Below are 19683 nucleotides of genomic sequence, written 5' to 3'. Positions count from 1 at the left end.
GTCTATGTTAAAATCGTGTCTATTTTCATTGAGTTTGTCAATTTTGCTTACTTTATTTTTTGAGTGTTATAGGTAGGGGTTCCTGCAAAAATGAAGATATCTGATGGGGTTCGACCAGTTGTGTTGCGTTTTGTTTTGTGATTGTCAATGTAAAGTATTTTTTTAAATTTTAAAATTAAAAATTAAAAAAAATAAAAAATTAAATATTATTAATTTTTCATTAACGGTTTTAAGTTTAAGTGCAATGCACATGAAGGCGGAGTCTTTGTCGGCTTTTATTTCTATGGGTTTACCCATATCGTTGAATATGCGTAAAATATCTCTTTTAGTTTCAAGCCAATCTCTACTGTTTACCTCTATCAGGAAGGCGTATTTAGAATAAATGTCAATACATGATAGGAATTGTTTATTGTTTACTAATTAAATATGGTGTCCATGACATACTTTTCTCTGGGAGTAAAGGTTTCTGGGGTTGTTTCAAGGGTTAATTTTGTATTTCTATGTTCAGTTTTAGCGATGTTACAGATTTCCCATTCGTTTATGATGTTATGGATAAGTTTTTGATAATCAGGGTAATAGTAAAGTTCTTTGAACTGAAGTGTGAGTTTTTCTATACCAGGGTATATTAATTCTTTATGCGTTTTGAGAATGATTTCTTAAATTGGGCGTATGTTTGAATGTCTATTAGTTTACTACTAGTTTTCATAGTTTTAGTGAAACTGTCGGGACTTATGATTTGACTATACGCATTTTGAAATATTTGAAAGTCGATCTCATCAGGAAAGTAAATAACACTTTTCTTAGTCCAGAAGTATTCTTTAATGATATCTTTTGAAGGGTATCAGTCATTTCTTTATAACTGATTTTAATTCTGGTTTTATGGAAATATTTTATTATTTGGATGTCGTCAAAATTGTCTTTTATGAATTCGAATTGTCTGTTGTAATAATTAAGAGGTCTTTCTGTTATTGAAATGTCATTTTGGTTGTCTTCTTGTGCACAATGCACAGTAACTGCTGTGGAAAGGGAAGCTGGGTCATCTTCTCCTAGGAAGTTTTCCTGAATTTCAACTCTAGATAGAGCGTCAGCTACATGATTTTCTTTACCGGGTAGATATTGAATATTATAATCGTATTCGTTAAGTTTTATCTTCCATCTCTGTAATTTCATATTGGGATCTTTTATGTTACTTAGCCGTACAAGTGGCCTATGATCGCTTAATCTGTCGAACTTTCTACCGAATAGGTAGGTCCTGAAATATTTTGTTTCCCATACTATAGCTAATAGTTCTTTTTATATTGCCGAATAGTTAAGTTCGTGTTCGTTTAAAGTTCTGCTTGCATAGCAGGGTGGTTTATGCTCTTGGGATAATACAGTACCTATGGCTATATTACTTGCGTCTGTTGTCAGCGATAATTTCTTTTCGAAGTTGGGGTATATTAGGATTGGATCAGACTTGATGAGTACTTTTAGTTTCTCGAAGGCGGAAAAGTAATCATTATCTTTTGTGTCAATTACTGCTCCTTTTTTTAATTTGGACGTCATAGGTTTTGCTATTTTTGCAAAATTGGGAATGAACTTACGGTAGAATCCGCAGAGTCCAAGGAATGTGGTTTTAGGAATAGGAAAATTAATAATTGTTAGGGTTTGGTTTTATAGCGTCTGTTGTGATAATGTGACCGAGAAATTCTGTTTCTTTATTCAGAAATTCACATTTATCAACTTCCAATTTTAGATTGTGTTCTTCCAATGAAGTGGAATAAATGATTATATCATCTAAATAAACTAAACAAATTAAATTAAGTCTTCTAGAAGATTGCTCATGCAGCGTTGAAATGTTGGTGGTGCATTTTTTATACCAAAAGTCATACGAGTATATTCGTAATGTACATGTTTTGTTGAAAATGCTGTTTTGGATATTGATTGCTGGTCCATTTGAATTTGATGGAAACCTTTAGTTAGATCAATGGTTGTGAGGTATTGAGAGCGTCCAAGCTTCTCTAATATTTCGTCCATTACTGGAATAGGGAATTTGTCGTCAATGGTTATTTCATTGAGATAGTCTATGACTAATCGAAATTTTGGTTTGCCAGAAGCATCACTTCTCTTTGGCACAATCCAAATGGGAGAACAATAGGGGGATTTAGATTTCCTAATTATGTTTTGTTCTATCATTTCTTTGATTTGCCTGTTGACTTCTTGATCAAACGCTTGGGGATATTTATATGGTTTTTTATAGATAGGGTCTTCGTGTTTTGTATGAATGGCATGTTTGTGAAGGCCAAAGTTTCACCTTCTTTGTACTGAATATCACGGTATTCAAGCAAAACGTGGGAAAGTTGCCTTTCTTCTGTATTTAGATGTTCTAATTTGAATACGTTCGATTTTCTTAACTCGTCATCTAAGTCGTAGTTAGAGGATGTTACTAGAAAGGCTTCTTCTATGTATGGGGTGATAAGAGGGTTTTCCTCAGATTTAAAAGTCTTGGGACACTCATGGGTAGTCTTGGACTCTTCTGAGTTAGACGATCTGGGGCACTCATTGGAGACCTTTGACTCATCTGGTTCTAAGTGGGTTTTCCTCTTAATTTTCTGGAGGTTTTTCACCTTTTACTGCTTATGTTTCCTCAGAATTAGATGATTTGGGGCACTCATTGGTAACCTTTGACTCATCTGATTTTAAGTGGGGTTTCCGCTTAATTTTCAGGAGGGTTTTCTCCTTTTTTGGTGTGTGTAGAGGGGTTTCCTCTGGGTAAGATGACCTGGGGCACTCATTGTTAGCCTTGGACTCATCTGTTTGGATGTGGTCGTACCACATTTTAAATGTGTAGCCATTTATAGTTAGTTGGTTCTAAAAAGCTTCTGCCTAATAGTAAGTCATATTTTTCTGAAAAGTTGTGAATATAGAATGTTTCTTCAATAGGACAAAGTTTGCTTGACTGCAATGAAACGCTTTGGTTCAACGTTATAATGTCATTAATAGTGTGGACTTTTACTTTAGAAGGTTTGATTTGGAAATTAAAGAAATTTTGTTTCATAATATTAATTGACGAACCAGTGTCTACTAAACATTTGAGAGTAATATTATTCATTGTAATTTTAAAGAATGCGTTTCCTCCTCCCCTGAATCGCTTTCTGATTCCGAGGCTGGTTGAAGAAAATTATCGCATCCTGTATCCATTCTGTATTGGGCAATATCACTTTCTCTCTGTCGTTTAACGGGAGGGTCTGAGGCACTATTACTTCTTTGTTGAAAATCTAATAGATTCTGGACTCTACCGTGTATTTAATTTTTGTGTGAGTTCTCTTGCAAACTTTGGATTTGGTTCGCAGGGTCTCGTAGTAGTGCTTGGATTTGACTTAATTGTATAATGCATAGTCTTGTTCACGAAATTTTGATAGTTGCCCTTATTCTTAGAGGTTTGGGGTTGGATTGAGTTAGGATTGGATTTGGGGTCTCGTTCTGTCATTGAAAGTTATTTCGTATACACCTTCTTGTTGTGCTATTTGTTTGATACTGTCGTACTGTCAAATCTAGCAAAAGTAATAAATAACCTATCGGGCAATTTTCTCATGATTACATCTTTTACTGTATTATTTAATGCATTTGTGTATAATACGGTCTTATTGATATCATTTTCAAGCATAAGTTTATTCGATATCGTGAATGATTTTATTTCTAATTCTTCGACGAATTTACGGATACTTCCGCAGAAGGCTGTGTTGTAAAGACGACGGAGTAGTTCTTCACATGGTGTTTGGGTTTTATATTCGCTGATGAGCGCATTCATTAGGGTTGGCCAGGTTGTTGCTCCGGATAGCTTGGATACTCGTTGAGCATCTCTTGCAAGTTGCATCTCAATTGCGCTGAAGAATACATGCCTTTGCCTGGTTTCCGTTGATGGATAGAGCTGAAGTATGAACTCGATCCTTCGGATAAAGTCACTGAGTTCTTGGGTATTACCGCTGAATGTTAGTATTTGCCTAATTTGGCTTAAGGCTTGATTCAGATGGGATTCCGATAACAGTTTGACTTGCTCGGTTGCCATGGTTGATGATTTTATTTTTATTTTTATTTTTGTATTTACACTTTTATTAACCGTATGCAGTAGGTTTGACTATTGTGTGTCAACCACCGATTATACGTAGTTCTTTTGCGGATAAATACAGTTAATTGTATTACGATATTATGTTCACTTTAGCGCCGATTCGCGTGGTTCAATTATCATGGTTCAAGATCCGCTTGGTCGTACAAGGATCTTTTGTCACTAGATTGATATTTGTAAACAACTCTCACAATTTTTCCTATTTATCCTACGGACTGCGAAATTTACGAATTCAGACCGAGAGTTTAATAAAAAAAGAACACAGTTAGGTTTTTTATGTATTTAATAATATTTATTATATTATTATTTCCAATAAAGGAAGAACTAGAGCCTTTGGCACCATCGAAGTTGAAGTGGGCTTAGCAGTATTATCGCGATTGATAACTTACTCAGAACTGAACTACTGTATGGGTTTATATAGGCAAATTGGGATACCTTAAGGGCGAAGTTTAAGAGAATAAAGTTATCAACGTCTATTCTCCCGAAAAGAGAGGTGTCTATTCTCCCGTTAAGAGAGGAGCTTCCGAAAAATAGGAGTAATTTGAGAATCCTGAGATTGTGTGGGCGGAAGTTTTTGTTATTTCAGTTGGCTCGCAAAGTGATCGAATGTTTAGGGGACGTGGATTGTGGTTGTGGTTGGGGAGTTGTGGGTGTAGATATATTACTATATTATATTTTTATTATATTATAATTAAATATATATTATTATATATTCAATCGGCTATTTCCGCCACTTCATTAGGAACAAATAATTTATTCGCAGTGTGTTCATTCAAATTCTTTCTTTTCTTTTAAAACAAATGGAAAGCAAAGTTCAACAATAAATAAAAAAAATTCCCAATTTTATTTACTTTTACTGTTTAGCTTCCATGATTTTTTTTGGTGTGTAATAAAAACTGAAATTTTGTTCGCCATCAAAATGATGACCTCCCGTAATTTTTTTCAGTGTATTTCTTGGGATACTTCCAATAAAAATTATTGTAAATAAAACTCACAAAAATGTTCACTCCTCGGCGAAAGATCGATCTCCCGGCGCAGATGAGCTGAAATGAAAGCGTGGTATTTTCCACGAATAATTTGAGAATGAATGAACGCTCGGATACTGTCACTCAAATTTCGATTTAAACGACTGCAAACAAACTTTTCCAAATTCAATTTAAATACAATTAAAAAATACATAAGTGATATAAACTAAGACTCCTCCTCGAGTAAACATTTTTTTTATAGCTTATTGTGAAAACTTGTAATACATCATTTAAAAATTCAACTTCATTTCTCTCAGTTCAAAATGGCGGTTCGGGAATCAAAAAATTTTCCGATGTAGGTTAGGTCAGACAGGCTCATCTAGCATTTTGACAACTAATTTAGATTTTTAGATGTTCGCTTCATCCCGCTAAATTTTCCCCGCGCCTTTAACCTCACTTTGGGGTACTCTTTAGTTATTGCATTTTTTGGCAATTAACTTAAATAAGCATCTTAGGGTCCCGGCTTATCGCCGGTTGCGGTCCCGCTGCTGCTGCTTCTCCTCTTTTGCCACTCGATGGAAAGGGCGCTCCACTAGAGGGCCTGACTAAGTTATTTTCTCTCTTTCTGCCCGCCTAAGAAGTTAAGGCCTTCGCGTCAACTAACAGATCACTTTTCCTCCGATATTCACTAACCTGTGGCTGTGGTGTGGTGATACTGCTGCTGCGGGATGGCTACGCCAAGCGAAGATATTTCCGGCTTAAATTTCTGCCTGAAAAACACACGCAAAACTTAATACGCGCACTGATAATGTGTGGAGGAAAACTCACTCTAATAATATTTCCAGGCACAAAAAAAGTCTCACGTCCGCAGGTTATGATTTTTTTCCGACATGAACTTTCCACGACTTGACTCATCGACTATTTTATTAGAAAAAAAGAAATCGAAAATTTAGCTGAAACTCACTGTTGGGTCATGCAGCCGCATGATATCTCATATTCTTTAATATTAAATAAGCAGTTGCGATGCCCATAGTGCAAACCGCTGCTCTCGCGCGAGTTACCATGCCCAGCATTAACCCCCCTCAACAACCACCTCCGCCTATGAAGCCCGCCCGGTAGGCGACATCAGCAAAGTGCCAACGCTGTATATATATATATTGATCACGAGCTACCATGCCAGCATAGCCTCGTCCCCCGCTACCTGAAACTCTGTTGCACCCGATGATGAAATCGGCATGAACACACACACACACACATATTCACACATACTGAGTGGTGGCGACGCTCTCGACGTTGAAATTAACATGAAACTACACACACACATACACACTGCGTAATCGCGACGTCCTCGTCTAGACTCGCTATCTAGAACTAACGGGATCAAAAGCACTGCTGCTTGCCCGTGCGTATACATTAAGAATAAAGCTTTCATCATTCTTGATCTTGACACCAAACCGAGCAGTTGATTTATTTAAAGTGCCTGGGCAGCAACTAACTAAGAGTAGAGAAAGGAGGACCCCCGATCCAACGGAGGCACTCGTAACTGGCGCAGCCGGACTAGAACTAAAAGGATTAACAACGCCTTTCACGTTCTTCGTTCCACTTCTGTAAACGGGTAAGTAAGTGAACAAGTGGCAGAAAAAAAAAAACACAAGTTTGAGGAGCCAAGTGTAAATATATGGTTCTCAAAAAAAGAGAAGAAAAGGAAAAAACTTCACACAAACAAGTTCAACAGTGACATACAGTATAATTACAAACTATTGTGACCGAATATGTGCACATCAATCGCTGAAAGGGCACCGGGATCACACATAAAAAAAAAATGTCTTTACATTCAAAGTGACCGAATATGTGCACATCAATCGCTGAAAGGGCACCGGGATCACTTATGACATACATAAAAAGTTAACATCATTCAGTGCTATGGCCAAATATGTGTACATCAATCGCTGATGAGACACCGGGACCATACATAAATAAGCAAAACAAATAAATCTAGTTCAATGTTGTGGCCGAATATGTGTACATCAATCGCTGAAAAGGCACCGGGACCACAACATTGAAAGAAATTAAACAATAAATCAGTAATAAAATCACTATGTGTGTCAGGTTGAACCTTTCCTTAAAAGCCATATACTTGTTCGCGAATGTTCCCAATTGAGAAACATTTGTCAAATTACAAATACACTCAACTTACTACTTCGGATTGTGTTACTGCCATGTGTTCATTTACTTATACAAACTGAATATAAATTTTTTATACTTACTAATGTACATAATATATTACAGTCAAACATTGGAGCCAACACTTACTTAGAAAGAAACAAACGGATTCATATTATAAATACACACTACATTTTAAGATTATCTATATATAAGATTACAATTACTTAATTACACCTTATTATTTAAGCTAAAACATTATTACACTAAACATATACACAACATATAGGTACACGTATACAAAAGTATATAAGCACAATAACACATATACCATATTTTTAAGTACAACACACAGACTACACAAATCAAAAACACCTACATGCCAAAGAGAATTCCGAAACTGCACCTGGAGGCATTGGCAACAACCGGGAAAATGGACTACATAACTCAACAATACTTTACCGCTACGTACCTTGCATTGAGCATAGTACTAATACTTGTGATCTGTCTCCGAACCTGTAAAAGGCAGAAAACGATTTTTACCCAGCAACCCACCCACACACCTCACGTTGTCGAGTCGGCTATCCCTTCGTTATGGCCATCTCTCCACACTAGGGGGGGAGGAGTTACCATGCCCAGCATTAACCCCCCTCAACAACCACCTCCGCCTATGAAGCCCGCCCGGTAGGCGACATCAGCAAAGTGCCAACGCTGTATATATATATATTGATCACGAGCTACCATGCCAGCATAGCCTCGTCCCCCGCTACCTGAAACTCTGTTGCACCCGATGATGAAATCGGCATGAACACACACACACACACATATTCACACATACTGAGTGGTGGCGACGCTCTCGACGTTGAAATTAACATGAAACTACACACACACATACACACTGCGTAATCGCGACGTCCTCGTCTAGACTCGCTATCTAGAACTAACGGGATCAAAAGCACTGCTGCTTGCCCGTGCGTATACATTAAGAATAAAGCTTTCATCATTCTTGATCTTGACACCAAACCGAGCAGTTGATTTATTTAAAGTGCCTGGGCAGCAACTAACTAAGAGTAGAGAAAGGAGGACCCCCGATCCAACGGAGGCACTCGTAACTCGCGCATTTATCTGTACGGCGCTCATTCCTTGTTTGTTGTTGTTAGCTACCTACGTTAAGCTTGGGCGCTGCATTTCGGCTGTCTGCCCGCCAGTTGCCAATTCTTCGTGTTTCGGAAAAGACCAAACTTACGCAATTATCGCTATCGTAAAAGAATAACAATTCGCAAAATAAAAAATTGTCGTAATAAAAACAAACTTTCTTCGGTTTTTTATTATTCGCAACAGCTATTGAAAAAGCTCAATAGCTAAACATTTGGTGACCCCGACGTGATAGTGTTAATTTGCATGCATTAATTAATGCACTTATCCCGTTTATAAATAAATATAAATACATTAAATCGCAATCGGTTGGACAAGTGAGTGGAGATTTCGGTGATAGTGGCTGTGTTTAAGCGAGCTAGCATTGCATATATACATACATTGCTACATATATCGTTGCGTGCATTGACCTCGCTTGCATTTTCGGCATCTATTTTGTGCTCATCTTCCCGCTGAACCGAATCAAAGGCGATTTGTTGCTATGCCCGCTGAAGGTGAAAAAAACAGGGTGACCTTTTTAAAGCGCAAAGCCAATGCGCTGTTCAGCAGGTTGCAGAGGCTACAAACGTCGCTGTCTAATGAGACGCTAAGCGAATACGAAGAACCCACTCTTACGGTGAGGCTGGAGCAGATTGATGAGCTGCAAAGTGCCTTTAATGTTCTGCATACAGAACTGGAGGAATTGGACTTCGACGAAATTGGCAGTGAAATGAGCGAGTCTTTCGATGAATTCATCGTTGAATTCAAGGCTAGTGTGCGCGCGGAAATAGCCAAACGCAATGTGCATTTCGCGCCGCACTCAACGCTTGCGGAAGTTGTTGTGCCACACCAGTGTAGTGGTCCTCAAACGCAGCCGCGGCCGAGGCCGATGCCGTTGCCGCCTGTGCAGCTGCCAACGTTTGGCGGAGGCTACGCAAACTGGGCTGATTTTTACTCCATGTTCACGAGCATAACCGAAAGCCATCCGGACCTCTCCAACATTGAGAAATTTCAACATCTGCGGTCATGTTTGAGGGATTCAGCGCTGGAAACTATCCGATCATTGGAGATTTCAAACAGCAATTACGAAGCGGCTTTAGAGTTGCTTCAAAAAAGGTTTGATAATCGGCGTCTCGTTTTTCAGGCGCACATCACCGAGATTCTGGGTTTAAGGGTAGTACGGAATGGTTCAGTGGCATCGCTTCGGGAATTGTCGGACAAATTTAACGCTCACATTCGTGCGTTGAAGGGTTTGGGCACCACTGAGCAAATCGCTGGCTGCATCATAGTTCAAGTGCTGCTGCAAAAGCTGGATGCGGCGAGCCAAGCTAAGTGGGAGGAGCGCTTGGAGGATCCGGTCTTTGCCAACCTTATTCCGTCGTGGGAATCGATGGCTGCATTCCTGGAACAGCGATGTAGGACTTTGGAGGCCGTGGATTGCGCCATGGCAACCTATGCGCCAGGCGTTCAGGTGGGCAGAAATCGTTCGACGCTAGTTGCTACCACCCAAAATTCTCTTGGTTGCATGCTTTGCCATAGTGCAGAGCATGCCATATATTATTGCCCGCAATTTAGAGACTTAGCGCCAGTAGATCGGCTGCGCGAGGCAAAGAGACTAGCACTTTGCCTAAATTGCCTAAAGGCAGGTCATCAGTTACGGCAATGCAGCTCGAGCCGCTGCCGCACCTGTGGAATCAGGCATCATACGCTGCTCCATCTGGATGGTCCGCCTTCCTCGCAGCCACATGTTCCGGTGTCTTCAAGCTCCCACACTGAGCCTTCTGACCCGCTTTCGACTTCTTCTACTCTAATTGCCCAGGATCTCGGTAGTGACCTTGTGCTGCTAGCCACTGCAACCGTTCTAGTGCAGAATCGGTCGGGACTGTTCGTTCCCTGCAGGGCCTTGTTACATTCTGGCTCTCAACTGCACTTGGTCACCTCTCGGTTTGCAAATCAACTGCAACTCAAAAGGTCGAGGTCGTCCGGCTCCGTCACTGGAATCGGGGATTCCAATTTCGCGACTGATGGATTCTCGGTAGAAATTGCGATTCGGTCTGTCGCTTCGGATTTCTCAACGAGCATAACAGCAGTTATCGCTCCCAATATCACGGATCGCCAGCCAAGTTTTAATGTGGACATTGGGGACTGGAAGATTCCAGAAAACCTGCAGCTCGCCGACCCGCATTTTTATAAAGCTCAACGTGTTGACCTGTTAATAGGAGCTACCCTGTTTTATGAGCTGCTGTGCGTAGGTCAGATAAAGTTGTTACCAGGACTGCCTCTGCTTCAAACAACTCGTCTGGGCTGGGTTGTGTCTGGAGGCTGCGCGCCCCCTTGCGGTAGCGCCTTAATAGCTTCACGCGATCCTTCTTCAGCCAGCAAGGAAAACAGGATTTATGTTGAACTTGATTCACTTCTGCAGCGCTTTTGGGATGTAGAAAATTGTCCCGGCCCAATAGTTCAAGCCACTAAGGAGGAGCTAGATTGCGAGGCGAGGAGCTAGATTGCGAGGAGGCACCAAACCAGCCTCCTTCTTGTCCGTGAGGGCTATGCAGCAGTTGTCAATCGATGAGCAGGCATCGTTTCCCATTGGATCAGAAATCCTTCGGCGTGATTTCTACGTGGATGATCTTATCTCCGGCTCAGGCACGGTAAAGGATGCTATCAGCATAATGCAACAGACGGCTGGCATTCTTGCGAAGGGCAAGCTCAAGCTAAGGAAATGGTGCTCTAACATTCCGCTTGTGCTGGAGGGTGTGCCCGCCGAGGACAAGGAGTCATTCATGAAGTTTGAAGATGGTAGCGATTTCACCAAAACTTTAGGTCTCGCTTGGGATCCCGCATCCGACCAGCTATTGTTTTCGTTCTCTGCCTTTCAGTCGCCACTGAGACCCTGCAGGCGCTCTGTTTTGTCTGCGATTGCTAAATTTTACGATCCTCTCGGCCTGGTCGGTCCGGTAATTACAAGGTGTAAAATCTTTTTGCAGCAGCTCAGCAAGGAAAAGCTGTCCTGGGATGAAAGCCTCCCGGAAACTCATAACACGAAATGGCTTGATATATGTCGCAGTTTTGAAATAATAAGTCATGTGAGTTTCCCTCGGTTTGTGTTTAGCGCAGAGTCTGATCTTGAGGTGCATGGGTTTTGTGATGCAAGCATTGATGCCTATGGAGCGTGCGTTTATGTGGTTTCTAAAGGGAATCAAAGTTTTAGCCATTTGCTTTGTTCGAAGTCGCGCATAGCTCCGTTGAAGACCATAACAGTACCAAAGCTGGAGCTTTGTGGTGCGGATATTCTGGCTAAAATCATGAGGGAAATAGTTGGCTTGAAAGTATTTAAAGGACGCTACTATTGTTGGTGCGACTCGACGGTGGCACTTTCCTGGATCCGAGATGAGCCCGCCAGGTTCAACATATTTGTGGCAAATAGGGTTGCTGCCATTCAGGAGCTGACAGATGTCACGGCTTGGCGGTAGGTTCCAACAGCGTTAAATCCGGCTGACATCTTATCCAGAGGATCCCTGCCGTCTGAGCTTAGCGAATCGTCACTCTGGTCGCATGGACCCGCCTATCTTACGGGGCCTGAAAGAGATTGGCCAACAGCTGTTTGTCCTGACAAACCGGTGCTTGAGCTTCGTCGAAGTGTGTTCATCGTAAAGTCGCCGTACGTGGATGTAATTGCTAGCTCCAAATTCGCAAATTCTTACCCCTCACTGCAACGAGTATTTGCACACATTTACAAATTTTGTAATGGAATTCGTCATCCTGGGCTCACCGTCGCACACATTCAAGAGGGTACTCATATGATGCTGCGGTTGGTGCAGCGCGCGCATTTATGGGAGGACCTGCAGTCCCTAAAAACGCTCGGAAGAGTTTCCTCGTCTAGTCCCATATCATCGCCCTCGCCGTTCCTGGATCAATTTGGACTTCTTAGAGTAGGCGGTCGCCTCCGGAATTCGTCATTGGACTTTGATGACCGCCACCCGAAAATCCTTCCAAGATCCCATCTCTAGCAATTATCTCGCATTACCATGAAAGCAATCTTCATGCCAGACCTCGGGCTCTTCTGGGTGCAATTCGATCCCAATATTGGCCTATTGGGGGGAGGAAGACGGTTACCAATGCCGTGAACAGGTGCATCAGATGTTTTCGGAGTAAGCCGCGGCTGATAGAGCACATAATGGCGGACCTTCCCAAGGAGCGCTTGGAAGGATCTCATGCTTTTGAGGTGACTGGTATAGACTTCTGTGGACCCTTCTTTCACAAGTCGGATAGTCGCAACAAGCCCACGGTTTAATGCTACGTCTGCGTGTTTATATGCTTTGCAACCAAGGCAGTGCACCTGGAGCTGGTCAAGGATCTCTCGACAGTTGCGTTTCTGTGCGGACTCAAGAAGTTCATATGCACCCGGCGGAAGCCGAAGCAAATTTGGTCAGACAACGCCACCAACTTTGTCGGCGCCAAAAATGAACTTCTGGAACTTCGAAGGTTATTTCTCAGCAGCGAGCATCAAGGCTCCCTTCAGAATTTTTGCCTTTCGGAGACGATTGACTGGCGGTTCATCCCTCCACGGTCGCCCCATTTCGGTGGACTTTGGGAGGCAGCGGTGAAAACGGCCAAACATCATTTCTACCGCGCTGTGGGTACGGCGGTTCTGACCTTCGACGAGCTGAGGACGCTGGTGTGCCACATCTCGGCAGTTATTAACTCCAGACCTTTAGTTCCCATTTCAGAGAACCCTGCCGATCTGGATGTCCTCACTCCGGCGCATTTTCTCAATGGTGGTCCGCCTTCGTCGTTTGAAGAGCCAGTTGATTCCTGGCAGAGACGGCGTCGCGGCGTGACTCTTGACGCCGTGTTCGCTTGTACACTGTTGAATTCTGTTGAATTCGGTTGAATTTGCACGCCACTCACTACGAGAAAAAAACCACTTAAAAAAAAAAACAACAATAAAATTAATTCAAGAAAAATATTATACATATGTATTTAAAAAAAAATTAATAAAAACAAAATAAGAAAACAAAAAAAAAGAGAAACAAACCACAAACAACTTAACGCCTACTGTTGTCACATGTTCACTAACCTCTATAAAAAATTTACTATATTGAATACTTATTTAATTCATGTATTACAGTTAAAGTCGAAGACAAAAAAAAAACTACAAAGGTGTAAGGAAGCACAGCAGCACTACCATAACGACATACAATTAACACTAAGCACTGGGAAACAAGAAAAAGAAAAAACTGCGTAACGGACACACATTTACAGGTTTCCTTTTATTTTGGAAAGAATACACACATATAATACACATTTAAACAAATATACGTATACATAGTATCACAAAATATAATACAATATATTACTACATTAATATACAAACGAAAACAAAAAAAAAACCAAACAAACACCCAAAATTTCCCATATACAAAAAAAAAACGTTCATACATACATCTATATATATAAAAATGAAACCCGTTTCGCGTTGTCACGGCATCACGTGTGAACGGCTGAACCGATTTCGATAATTCTTTTTTTTAAATGTTTGTGGAAGTTCAAGGATGGTTCTTACTAAGAAAATCTCTCAGAAATATTGAAAAGTATATATTTAATTTTGCATAGTGTTGGCTAATGAATTTTCACCACCACATTTATGGGTGATCTTGCGACCAGCCGCGAACGGTCACACCATTGGCAAGCAAAACAAAATACGTACTTTTCTGCTAGAAGAATTACAAATCAGTTGATTCCGTTACTAATGAAGATGGAGTTGTGAATTATCCAACAGAATTTTTAAATTCGCTGGATTTGCCCTGGTTACCACCTCATAATCTGCAATTAAAAATCGGATCAGTAATTATTATGTTACGGAACAAAAACCAGCCACGTCTGTGTAATGGCACCCGGCTTGCGGTGAAGAAATTATTGAACAACGTCATCGAAGCAACAATTTTGAAAGGGAAGTACAAAGGCGAAGATGTTTTAATCACACGCATCCATATGATACCGAACGATATGCCATTCAGCTTTAAGCGTTTACAGTTTCCAGTGCGGCTTGCATTTGCAATGTCAATAAATAAATCACAAGGGCAGTCGCTAAGTGTATGTGGCATCAATCTAGAAAATCCATGTTTTTCACATGGCCAATTATATGTCGCCTGTTCCCGTGTCGGAAAACCATCAGCATTATTTATTTACGCGCCAGAACATAAAACTAAAATTATAGTGTACCAAAAAGCATTAGATTAAAGAAACAGCAGCATTAGAATAGAGAGAAAAAGTGAAGGGTATAGAGGCAATTAGTTCTTTTCTAGAGCGCGCGTGGTGTTAAGCTCAGTATTTACTTCAAAATGCCAAGTTGTTCAATAGCAATTTGTAAAAATATAAGTGGAATTACTGAATCCTATGGAATAAACTCTATTATGAAAATATATATTTTGTTTTGTATTTAATAAAATTAGGTCCTTTTCAGATATGGCGAGACCAGGGAAGTAGGGATTAATTTATATATGGAGGATAACATAGATTACAGTTTAAATTGAATAGGTACTTATACCTAAGATAGGTCAACTATACAAAATAAAGTAGTGCATCAAAGCTACGCTAAGGCGGTACGAAGTTCGCCGGGTCAGCTAGTACATAATAAAAATATACCTATTTATACCTCACATAAAATTACACATATCATAACCATACCCCAATATATAATTATTCGCGATTATTTGCAAAACAAAAATACAGTTCACGTAAAAGTTAAGGAAAAAAGCCAACACTAATAACACAGCTAGGAGCAGATTAGGGGTATGAAGCGGATTTAGTCTATCTGAGATAAGTCAAGCGACAGGAAAAGTTAAGGAAAAAAGCCAACACTAATAACACAGCTAGGAGCAGATTAGGGGTATGAAGCGGATTTAGTCTATCTGAGATAAGTCAAGCGACAGAACAGAAAGACCAGTCGGTTCAATCCCAAGTAATAATCTCACCAACGCTATGGAATCCGGTAACGCCACAGGGCCACTAAGTCCTACCGTTAATTCATCAACAAACACAAACCTGAATCTACAACAAATACTAACCCTTGTACATCAATTATCAACCTACAATCTTGATAGGTTTATAGAAATAGTAGATCATAGCCTCACCAGTGGACCAAACAACATGCGGACAGTACTTTTTTGGAACTATCCGCGACAAAATAAAAGGCAGGGCAGACGAAGCTCTGAATGTCTGCGATGTACTCCTTAGTTGGGATGACATCAAAGCAAACCTCAAGCGACTATACTCAAGCAAGAAAACAGAAGAAAGGCTTGTTAGAGAGCTAAACAATCTTCCGGACGGAAAATAGTATTACTCAGCCGGAAAAATAAGAAGCGAATTAATGACACTCACCAGAGAATCAGTCTGCTTCTAGTAGAAACTCTCTCGCGGACAAACGTGAACAATACAATGGATTCTGCCCAAATATATTATCACCGTGTTCCACACTCCAAGGGTTCCAACCGTAAATAAGGTGGACCCAATTACCATAAATCACAGGTCATTTTTAAAATTCGCTGTTCACTCCGAGTCACCTGTCCGATTAGTCTAAACTACGGCGTTTCCACTTCGTAAGTTCTACACCACTTAAAGTCTTGCCGTGGCCGGCATCACACGTAGTTGCACCGAAACAACCTCTGTTCCAGCAATTCAAGCCCTTCAAATCCTGCAAGGCCAATTTCCGCTAATCAGGCCAATTTCGTTCCAAATGAGCAAGCCGGTGTTCAAAATTATTTCAAGAGCTATCCTTCTTGGCACTGCCATAATCAATATCTCCCATCTTGGCACTAACTTTAAGGCACGCGCCCTGATCGACTCCGGATCAGAAGCGACATTCATAACCGAGCGACTGTTCAATCTAATTAAATTGCCATTCCAGGTGGTTCAAGCCCAAGTCTCGGGCTTAAACCAAACAGTAGCTGCTCAGTCCAAGAAGCTCTGCAGTTTCACCATCCGATCTCGGAATAGGCCCGCGTTGCAGTTGGAGACGACGGCCTATGTCCTCCCTCAACTAGCCGGAAATCTGCCTTCCTACCCAATTCCGCAAAATTTCCTTCGGGATCTTCCCGATTTTCCACTGGCGGATCCAAAATTCTATGAGAGCGCACAAATAGCTGTACTTATCGGAGCCGACATCCTGCCTTCGGTGCTTCTGAGTGGAGCAAAAACCAACATCTGTGGCTCTCTCTTGGGGCAAGAGACCATTTTCGGCTGGGTACTAACTGGGCCAGTGTCAGCCTCAGCCCAAAGCAGAATTTCCTCTTTTTCGACACAGATCACCCACGCGTACGATAATTCACTGGACAAACTCCTCACAAAATTTTGGGAGGTGGAGGATATACCAACAAAGTTGGTAAAAGAATCCGATTCCATATGCGAGAAGAATTTCCTTCTAACGACCACGAGAAACGAGTGCGGCAAATATGTCGTTACTCTGCCTTTTCGCGACCCAGAACATATCGGTTCCGGGCTACGGCATTCTAGGTCTTTCGCATTAGCTCAGTTCTTAAGAAATGAGCAGCGTCTAAAAAGAGATGAGGCCTTGAAAGCGAGATACGATTCGGTGATCCAGGAATATCTCGACTTAAAGCACATGCGACAAGTTCTTCCTACGCATGATTGCAATGCCTATTATATGCCACATCACGCCGTCTTAAAAAAGGAGAGCGTAACTACTAAACTCCGTGTAGTATTCAATGCCTCCAGCCCTTCATCGAATGGTACCAGTTTAAATGATATCCTTCATGCTGGCCCTGTCTTACAGTCCGACTTGACCATTCAAATTCTGAAGTGGCGCTATTTCCGATACGTGTTCAACGCCGATATCGAGAAAATGTATCGGCAGATCTGGGTAGATCCGAGACACACTCCATTCCAGCGAATACTTTTCCGTAACAATAGAGGGGAAATCAGAGATTTCGAACTGAAAACAGTAAACTTTAGAGTCAATTGCGCGCCTTTCCTGGCCATCCGAGTACTGCAGCAGCTAGCAGCTGACGTAGAACTCAGCCATCCAAAAGCTAGCAATGTCATTCGAAATTTCATGTATGTGGATGATGTTCTAGCCGGAGCGGACTCCACGGAAGACGCTCAGCTCATGGTGCTAGAGCTCCGAGACGCTCTGAATTCCGCCGGAATTCTCTCCCGCCCAGGCCACAAAAACAGAGAATTGGTCTCATGTTCAATCTGAGCATAATCCAGCAGACCTGGCAAGTAGAGGAGTTTCCCTCCAAGATCTAGCCGATAGCCAGTTATGGTGGCACGGACCGACTTGGTTGCAAAATCTACGTAACCAATGGCCAACTCAGGTCGACAACGCTCCGGTGACCGACCTGGAGAAGCGTGCTCTAAAAGTCCATCTCGCAGCTCCTTCTGAAGAGTTGTTGGCACGTTTCTCCAAGCTAGAGAAAGCTCTACGAGTCCTTGCTTATGTTTATCGCTTCATTCAGCGGTGCAGGAAGCAGACATCTCCATCTGATGTGCATCTACTAGCCACTGAAATCGCCGCCGCCGAGCGGTTCCTAATTTCAAACACTCAGCGCAGAGAATTCCCTGTGGAATATCACTGCCTAAGTGAAAAGCGTCCAGTGCCAAGTTCAAGTGCCATCCTAAGCATGAACCCGTTTCTAGATCCGCAAGGACTGATCAGGGCATGCGGCCGTGTGGCGGCTTACGAAAGCCTTCAATACAATGAACGCCATCCAGTGATTCTTCCGTATAACTGCCTGCTTTCTCGCCTCCTTGCGAATTTCACTCATCGCATAACTCTCCATGGTGGTAACCAGTTAATGGTGCGCCTCATGCGGTCGAAATACTGGATTCCGAGAATTAAGAACCTGATGAAAGCAGTAGTAAATTCGTGCAAAGTATGTGTGATCCACAAAAAGCGGTTGCAAAGCCAACTGATGGGTGTCCTGCCCAAAGAAAGAGCATCGTTCTCCCGACCATTCACGTATACTGGCATGGATTACGCCGGTCCGTTCGATATAAAGAACTATACGGGAAGAGCATGTCTTATTACAAAGGGGTATGTGTTAGTTTTTGTTTGTTTCTCCACCAAGGCCATCCACTTAGACCCTACATCTGACTTAACGACTGAAAAGTTTCGTGCCGCTTTCTCTCGTTTTGTATCCAGAAGAGGGTGTCCACCGCAAGTCCAGTCAGACAATGGCAAAACCTTTGTTGGCGCTGCCACCCTGCTTTCCCGCGATTTCCTTCAAGCCGTAAAAGAGTCGGTTACGAATGCCTATATTCATCAAGAGATGCAATGGCAATTTATTCCTCCGGGGGCACCCCTTTGGGAAGCAGGCGTAAAAAGCTTCAAGACGCTATTTTACAAATGCACTGCCACGCGAAAATACACGTTCGAAGAGCTCTCCACGCTCTTGGCAAAAATAGAAGCGTACCTTAACTCCAGGCCGCTCTCTCCTATGTCTGAGGATCCGACAGATTTGCTGGCTCTGACGCTAGGGCATTTCCTTGTCGGGGGACCCCTTATGTCCACGGTGGAACCCGAAGTAAAGGGGGAAACGAAATCCCTTCTTAATCGGTGGCAGCATATGAAGGCTCTCCATCAGCAGTTCCGTGTGCGATGGAAAGAAGAGTACCTCAAAGAACTCCACAAGCGTTCTAAATGGCAGGCCCCGTCCAAAAATCTCCGCATCGATGACATGGTCGTCATCAAGGACGACAACTTGCCCTCTAATGAGTGGCGGCTCGGCAGAATTGAGTCTGTTTTCCCAGGAGCCGATGGCAACGTCCGTGTAGTAAATATGCGTAGTATCTTTTGCCGACGGAGTCTTCCGAATCTCGACAATAATAGGCGCTCCTATCGTCCTTAGTTGTAGTTCACTAGCACTAATCATCCATTATTTTTCATTTCGTTTTCGATCTCCGTTCGACATTCGACTACGCGCATCATGGCCCCTCGTCAACAAAACGCACGCAGTGCTCGTGCCTTGGTGAGCAGACGTACCCGAGGTATTCAATCCTACCGATGCCGAGTCTGCCGCGGTATCCATCCTCTTCGGAAGTGCGCGAGGTTCCTAAAGCTCAGCGCTGAAAAGCGTTTGCGAGCAGTCCTCATTAACAAATACTGCGCCAATTGCCTCGTTCACGAGCATTCCACGGGAGACTTCCGAAGCGGTGATCGTTGCAAGAAGTGCGATCGATCCCACCACACGCTGCTCCACATGCACGAGCAGGTTAGCTCGTTGTCGCGGTCGCGAGCGCGCTCGCGTCTCCAAGCGGTGACAACCCGGCAAGCAGCTTCGGCCTCGTCCCACA

At 42.2% G+C, this 19683-nt stretch overlaps 2 long non-coding RNA genes across 2 annotated transcripts; one reads left to right on the top strand and one right to left on the bottom strand.

Annotated features, from left to right (window-relative positions):
* Positions 1–5114: 5114 nt before the first annotated feature.
* On the bottom strand, positions 5115–6006 carry LOC116801084. The gene is made up of 3 exons (XR_004361769.1): positions 5899–6006; positions 5764–5840; positions 5115–5148 (listed from the first exon to the last, which is right to left on the bottom strand). It is a non-coding gene; the product is annotated as an uncharacterized LOC116801084 (long non-coding RNA).
* Positions 6007–6099: 93 nt separating this feature from the next.
* LOC116801083 lies at positions 6100–8256 on the top strand. The gene is made up of 2 exons (XR_004361768.1): positions 6100–6685; positions 7360–8256. It is a non-coding gene; the product is annotated as an uncharacterized LOC116801083 (long non-coding RNA).
* Positions 8257–19683: the final 11427 nt, after the last annotated feature.

The sequence above is a fragment of the Drosophila sechellia genome, chromosome 3L, assembly GCF_004382195.2.
Source record: "Drosophila sechellia strain sech25 chromosome 3L, ASM438219v1, whole genome shotgun sequence".
Classification (NCBI taxonomy): domain Eukaryota; kingdom Metazoa; phylum Arthropoda; class Insecta; order Diptera; family Drosophilidae; genus Drosophila; species Drosophila sechellia.
This window is presented reverse-complemented; position numbering and strand designations above follow the sequence as displayed.